The sequence below is a fragment of the Fundulus heteroclitus genome, chromosome 19 (assembly GCF_011125445.2).
Source record: "Fundulus heteroclitus isolate FHET01 chromosome 19, MU-UCD_Fhet_4.1, whole genome shotgun sequence".
Classification (NCBI taxonomy): Eukaryota; Metazoa; Chordata; class Actinopteri; order Cyprinodontiformes; family Fundulidae; genus Fundulus; species Fundulus heteroclitus.
Genome location: NC_046379.1, coordinates 18,165,602 through 18,173,291, shown reverse-complemented (window position 1 = coordinate 18,173,291; position 7,690 = coordinate 18,165,602).

Here is a 7,690-nt window from a genome sequence, read left to right as displayed (position 1 = left end):
AGAGGTGATGGCAACACACAGACACACGGGACAAACAACCCATTTAAAAACACCAATTGAACTGTGGGGGGCAGCCTGGTGCACCTAGAGATACAGGGGGAGAGCATTAAATTCCATGCAGAAAGAGCCCAGCCCAGAATTTGAACCCAGGACCTTGCTGCACCATTGAGCCCTAAAACAAAGCAAATCCAGTAAAAAGAAGAAAACAAGAAAAAAATTAAGATTTGCTGGAAACATTTGATCTTCTGAGACTTTTCTTGAAGACACAAATAGTAAATATTACACATACAGGGTCATATATGTACATACAACCCTACAGATCAAATGCCTCTTTGCAAGTTTTACCTTCACCAAACCCTTTTTATAGCCTACAACAAGATTCTTGCATAAATCTAGCTGGATATCACTGGGTCACATTTTCAAGCTCGACTTGGTAATTGGTTTGTCTCTTGCCATAGGTCCAACTTGGGGGGCGGCAACCGTGGCTTAGTAGAGTAATCGTCTTATAATCAGAAGATTGTGGGTCTGATTCCATGTCGTCACATGTTGGTGTGCTCCTGGGCAAGGCACTGAACCCCCATGTTGCATACCAATCTGTGTATCGGTGTATGAATGCGTGCTTATCAGTGAGTGCGACTGGGTAAATGTGACTCTAGTGCACTGTCAGCGGTCACTAGGACTAGAAAAGTGTTATATAAATTCAGCCCATTTACCGTTAATCATACCCTGTGAATTGTCATTGGTTGAGGTCAGGGGTTCTCAAAAGCATGATGTCAGCATTCTGTTTCTATTCCTAAACCAGTTTGTATTTGAGTTTGGGAATATGGTCCAATTGTGTCAAAAGTTACACAAATTTTGCCCCTTTGACTAAATAAAATTTGTTAGGATAGTTAAGAATTGCCCAGGAACCACTAAGGCTCAAGTGTATTTTGATCCGCTGAAACGCCAGTGAGTTTAGGTTAAATCGGGACTGAGGTGATGCCAACCAAGAAATCCAGCCCCGTTCCCCGTTGACACTTCCAGGCTTAACTGAAATATGCAGCTGTCTGCAATAAAAAAAACAAATGTTGTTTGCAGACAAAAAAATCATCAAAGGACAAAAAGAGTGAGCTCTTTGGCCTCATGACATGAAGAATGTTTGAAACACAGAATCAGCTGTTCATGATGGGGGGAATAATCACACTACTGGGCTGTTTTACAGCCAGTACTGTGGGTTCATTTTAACATATTTGATAGAATAATGAATAAAAGTTGGACCAAACAAGTCGCTTCAAAAAGATAGTGTGCTCAAAGACCTAGTTTCAGAATAGATGAAGCAGGCTGAACTGAAACTCCTGGAATTACCCCAATCTCCCCCTCCCCCAAACCATACATTTAATTTGGTCCAATGTGTAACTGAGGTACAACTTGCAAAGGGATGTTTGTTTAATCAATAATGCACTTAAAAGAGAAAGAGCATCATCGAAAGTCCAAAATGAGTTTGACATCCCGTCCCATGAAGAGTAAATGCAACCTCCAGACCGGCACTGTAGACACTGTGGAAGTGCTCAGACCATCTGCACCAATGATCCGGCTTCTTCGTGAGGTGTAAGGTATCCAGAGGTAGGCCTGAGTATATGATGTTCAACACCATGTACTCATTAAAGGTAATGCACAAAGAGCTGCACACTCGCAGTAACATGAACTTAGAAGCTTGCGCTCACAAACATAAGACACATTAACACGCACGAGGGGCCCTAACGTGCAGTCTGCATTGATTTCCCTTGTCATATATCATTAATGAGGGTATTAAATCCATGTTTAGGAAGCAGAAGGCTGGCTTTAAGCAGCTTTTTTTTTTCTTTGCTGAAATCTCCCCAAAGGAAGGCCACTCTTGGGCTCTCTTTGGCTGAGGAGCACGTTAATGGAGTGATGTCATGGTGGCTCATATGACTGCTACTGTCTAGAGACCGGGAGAAAATTCAAGTTCTAAGAAGTGTCGGTTAACTGGTGAATCGTGATCGACAGAAATTAGTAAACGAGTCTCACGCCAGGTGCTACTTTCACCACAACGCAGAAGGTTACTATACAGTTATTACATTACATTGTTTATGGAAGCTGCAAAACTATGGCGCATCCTGAGAAGGTACCCTGTAAATCAGCTGTATTGATCAGGGTAAAATTCACCCGCCCTGTGCACCTCAGCCCTGGGTTATCATCGCATCATTACTATCCGGAGTTTGCAGAGACGCTGCCGTATGATACGGCAAATGGACTTAGTATTGATTTTGTCAGCGCAAGAGAGAATGGCAGATGGAGTGGAAGTCAAAAGAGAACATCTGGAAGGGGACAAGGGTGCGTGAAGGGCCTCAGATGACAGATGATACAGGAGGACTGCGCTACAGACAATCCCTTTGAAGTCTGGGGCTGCATCAGAAAGGCTGCAGGAATTTCAGAGAGAAAAACATTCAAAGCCTCTCCTTTTTTAAGTGAAAAAATGTCATTCTCCATTTTTTTTTATTGTATTCCAAATGATAGAAAATCACCAAATATTCACTTTAATCGTGCGTGAGAAACGATTGTCTGGATTGTACTCGAAAGTAGAAACTTTTCTCTGACAAAATCCCATCATGAGACAGTCTTTACTTTGCAGGAAAACTGAGGTTTTAACATGATGAGCAGCATGGAGCTTGGAAAAAAAAATGGGGCAATCCTTCCTTTTGGGAAAGGGATATCCTGAGGCATGGCTATATAGACCTTAAGTGCTGACAAAGTAGATATTGTATTTTTCCAGTAATCCTTTTAAACACCACGGGGCAGAATCATACACTTCATTTCACAGTAATGCTGTTGTGTTTCATTGATGAAAGATTCTATTAATCATTTATTAAATGCCTAAAAGCTGATAGTCTTGTGCAAAAAACGTGCTCTTTTATAAAGAATGACTCTTAGAAAGTAAAGCAATTCCTCCAGAATCAAAATCAAACCAACCACGGAGAAAAAAAAAAAAAAAAGCTATTTTTTTTCCCCTTCATTTCTTCCCACTGGCTCGGTTTGTTTTGTTCTGCTTGATTAATCAAGAATGCGGGACACTGTGTGTATTGTTTCCGCACCATGAGCAGTGTCTAAAATATTTGCTGTGCATTAAATACTTTAGCAGACAATCAAAATCCTTTCAGCACTCCCCATTACTGTGAATAGGCTTAAGGGAAAATAATGTGCCGGGCATGCCGGTTAAGGAAAACATGTCAACAATCCCTCGTCAGCGCGAGTTCTCCGCTGTCAGGTGGAGCTTACTAGGGGCTACGATTAGCGTGGATTTGTGTGATGCGCCGTAACCTTGACACTGAACTGTGAAACAGCTTCATGGAACGTTCCAAAGCACCTGTCAGTCAGCTCACACCTACGAGGATAAATATCCATCTGCTGGGGCGGCGCTTTCAAACACCCGTTACAATGGGTGCAGTGTAGCTGTTTTAGTCACACCAGGAACATGTTTTGAAATAGATTATTGGCCGCATGTTTGAGCGTGGTGTCGCGGCTGACACTGTGATGTGCGAACACCAACACCGCTGACAAATTGACCTCCACCGTCACCGGGAGAGAGCAAACGGAAGAATTGTTGTTTTGCCTCGAAGGGCGTGCTCGAGATGTTCGGAGTTAGCTTCTGTTAAAATGTCGGAATAATATCTTAGCTCCAGCAGACAGGTTTCTTTGTGTCGTGATTTGGCTCAAATCCAGATTAGTTGGTTCCGATGGCTGAAGCTAACTGCTGATCCATGAGGAGCCAAGGCCAGAGCGAACTTCTATTGTCCTGAAAAAAAATCAATCTTGTAAAGGGTCAAAGGGGTTTATGTGAAAGCTGTTTTATGGACCTCTACTGATCATGTTTTCATTGTGCACTTATTTGCACAGAAGCCAATTCTTATTTACATGGGAAATTGAGGTGGGAGGCAATGGGCCGCCAATGATCTCCTTGTGAGAAACAGATAATAAAAAAACAAAGGTTTAAAGCACCTCTTGTCAAAATCGAATAGAATAGAAAGGAATGATCCTTCATTATTCCTCATTGTATTAGCTGCAAGTAACAGGAAAAAGTCCACAACAGAAGAAAAATGCTTAAAGCAAACCTCATAAAATAGCCGCCTAAAAAAAAGTAAGGCGGTGTAAAGTTTCTAACACAACACCTCCCCTCAGACAATAAATTATTAGAATGATCAAGAACAGTACCAGACACAACAAGACTCAATGCTGCCATGAACTGGTTTCTGCCAGGACACCAGTGTCCTAGCAGACACTTCCATGTTTCCCTCATCGTGGATTTCTGACCAGAAAAGGAAATCTGCTGCTTAAAAATCAACATCCCCAAAGTGGACTAAAACCAGATTTACAGTTTTTTGGTCAGATGTGACAAATGTCTAGCAGTTCTAAATGAAAACAAGGATTTGTGGAATAGTCAAAGGGAGGTTTATAAACCTGAGACCACTATATCAACTATAGAGCATGGCACAACAAAGCCCCAATAAATGCACAAAAACAGAGGACCATAGGTCATCAAATGACTTCTCCCAGATTATTTAACATGTTGATTGGTTGTACAATTGGACAACACTGGGTGTTCCAACGTAACAAGTAAACCCACATAAACCCAAACATACATTATAGCCTGTTATGGAATGGACAAAGATGGCAGATATCAAGCCCCACCTCAACGCCATGCTTAAAGACTAGATCTGTGTCATCTAGCTGGTAACTGAGGTCTAGCATTTCCGATATGAGGGCTGCTCAAAATACCCAACCAGAAATATACCACAAGCATGTTGATTTCTACAAAAAAAGCATGCAGGTAAAAGCAGAAAAAAACAGTGATTATACTTCCACAGGAAGCAAATATAGGAGCTCATGCCCCACCAAGATGAGCCGAACAAAGTAAGGCCACTTAAACTAACTTTTCCTGAAACGGCTTTACTTTAAAACCAAACAGTTACGTTTGGCCAGAAATGCTGTACATATTTCATTTCTCAGTAGTTGTGTCATACAGGAAGATCACTGGTCGCAGACAGACTCCAACCATCATCCCCAGTGTAAAAAAAAAAAAAAAAAAATCACTGGCTTCTTTGTCTAGTTGAAATGTCCAATAAAAACGTAAGAAACTTTCAAAGGTTCATAACTGCGATGATGTTTTTGAGATTGGAGTGGCTTTAAGGCGGCAGACGTGATTTTTGGAGACATGGCCTCTCTCAGACTAGCTGTTTACCGTCAGCCAGCTAACGCGCTAAGGGAGTTATTCAACTCAGGTAAGATATCATTTGCTTACCTCTAAAATCCGTCATTAAATGAAAAGCTGTTGACGGTCCATCTAACACTCATCAATAGACATGAAAAAAAAAAAAAGAGACTGGATAAAAGAATCCAAAACCAAACCCTCTTCCCTCAAAGGCTTTGCTCCCCTATTTGTGGACCTTGAGAAAAGCAGCTGCAGCGGATGTTTGATTTAAGTCACAGTCATGTGACTCGCTGTTCAGACGGCACCACCGGCACAGGCGGCTCCTCTCCGCGGTCTGTTCTGTTTGGCCACTGTGAGAGCCCCATCAAGAACAGAGGTGATGTGAAACGCGAAGCGGGGGAGGAAACACATTTTTCAATACATTCGTTTTTAGGAAGCATCTTTCATAAATGGCTCCGCTATTGTCTGACCCATGGGAAGCTGCTGAAACGAATTTTAGCTCATGTTCGCGGTAGGATGGCCGCCTTTTGGGATGAGGACAAGCCAGGCGGGGAAGCGTTACCTCTCTTAACCAAACACCTTCGTTGCCATTTATGCTGTGCTTGAACTTTTTTATCTATGTACATTTGGATAAATCTACTACTAATCCATCAGATTATAAGGATGTAAATTTCCCTTACTACAGTAGCCACAAGGAAAACAAATGTGGCATAAACCATTTAACAGCTACATGGCTGCTTGAATTTATTGCAGGATTAGATGATCTGTCTGCCAACAACCTCACAGGCTTTTTATAATATCCATTGGCCTGAAACTACAGGAAGTCTGGCTCCTTTACCAGGGGAAGCTGGACACCCCTGGTGAAGAGGAAAGATGGCCAGAGGTGTGGTGCGCTGGTCGGGGCACCTCACATGAGACCAGAAAGGATTTCACACCACTTGTGGCCAATTGTTTGGGCTCAACACAAACTTTGTCCCATGCTTGAAACATGCTCCACCCCACTGGGAGAGCAGCAGTTCAGTGTCAAACAGGAAAGGTTAAAATTGTTAATAATTGCTGCTTCCAGCAAGGCCAGAAAATGATAGAAATTCCGTAATAAGAGGCCTAAATGCCGTTGGTATTAACGCTCCCCTAGATGAATGCACCGGCCTCACCTACTGACATTCTGCCTGAATTAAGGGGCTGGCAGCTCAGCGAAGTTGTCAGTCACCAACATGTCTGGGCTTATCGTCGACTAATCATCGGAGTTTATAGAAGTCCCTCACCTGACATGTAGGGATGACTGATACCTTCCAGCAGCAGTGTCTAAACATGCACATCAATGCACCAGAAGCCGCTCAAAATCAAAACAGGATGATATGGCCACATACTCATGACATGTTTTGGGAATGGATCCCCTACGGGTTTATTGCATTTACTGTCCAGGTCTTTTTTTTTTTTTTTTTTACTATTATTATTCTTGATGGAATTTCACCTTGAAGAGTTTGACAAAAGCTGGCGTTCTCCCTCTTTAACATCTTTTCATTCGGGGCGTTGTGCCATGGGGGCTCTGAAGGGAGCGCGATGAGTGGCATGGCGAGGCGCACATTTGGCTTCTGGTGTGACGTAAGGGCCGTGTTTGTGCAGCATCATAAATATGCATGCTGCCTTGCGTGGTGCAGGGGCATTTATGACAGGGGAGTGACAGTATTTGCACTTTCAGAGGTCATTTACCTGTCATCCACTGCGACAGCGGAGAAGAGCAGGAGCACGTCATACCCTAACGAATCAAAACTTTGAAATGCAATGTTTACTTCTAATTAGAACACACAATACAAGAAAAGAGTTTGGAGCTAACATAAAGGATGCTGTAAGTTGTGAACCGTGCATAAGCTGTTTAAAGGAAGAAAACTTTAAATCTATAACCTGAAACCAATGTTGGTCTTCTGTGTCCTTCTATTATATATATATATATATATATATATATATATATATATATATATATATATATATATATATATATATATATATATATATATATATATATATATATATATATATATATATATAAATTAGGACATAGAGTTAAAAACTTTTGCTCATTTCATCCCTTCACAATCACAAACCTCAGTGTATTTTATTGGAATTATACGCAATAGCAGCACAAACTTGCGCAGTCAAAGGGAAATTATTCAATTTTACGACCCTTTTATCAATTTGATTTGGTATTCTGAGCTGATTTTATGCAGACATATGACACTGTTGTAAACATCTCTGTGCTACAGCCGCAGAAATTTTTAAAAATAAATACATTTCCCTAGAAGACTGAGCAGAGGCCATGGCTGAGCTGTGCAACTTGTTTACCCAGGACCCCGGTGCTAATCAGTCAGGACCATTGTTTAATCTCAAGTCATCCTCCTGTCCCATCCCGGCGAGTTCATGTGATTTTCAAAGCTATATTTGGTGCTTCAATTTGCCCTGCCTGCTCTTGCACAAATTGAGCCA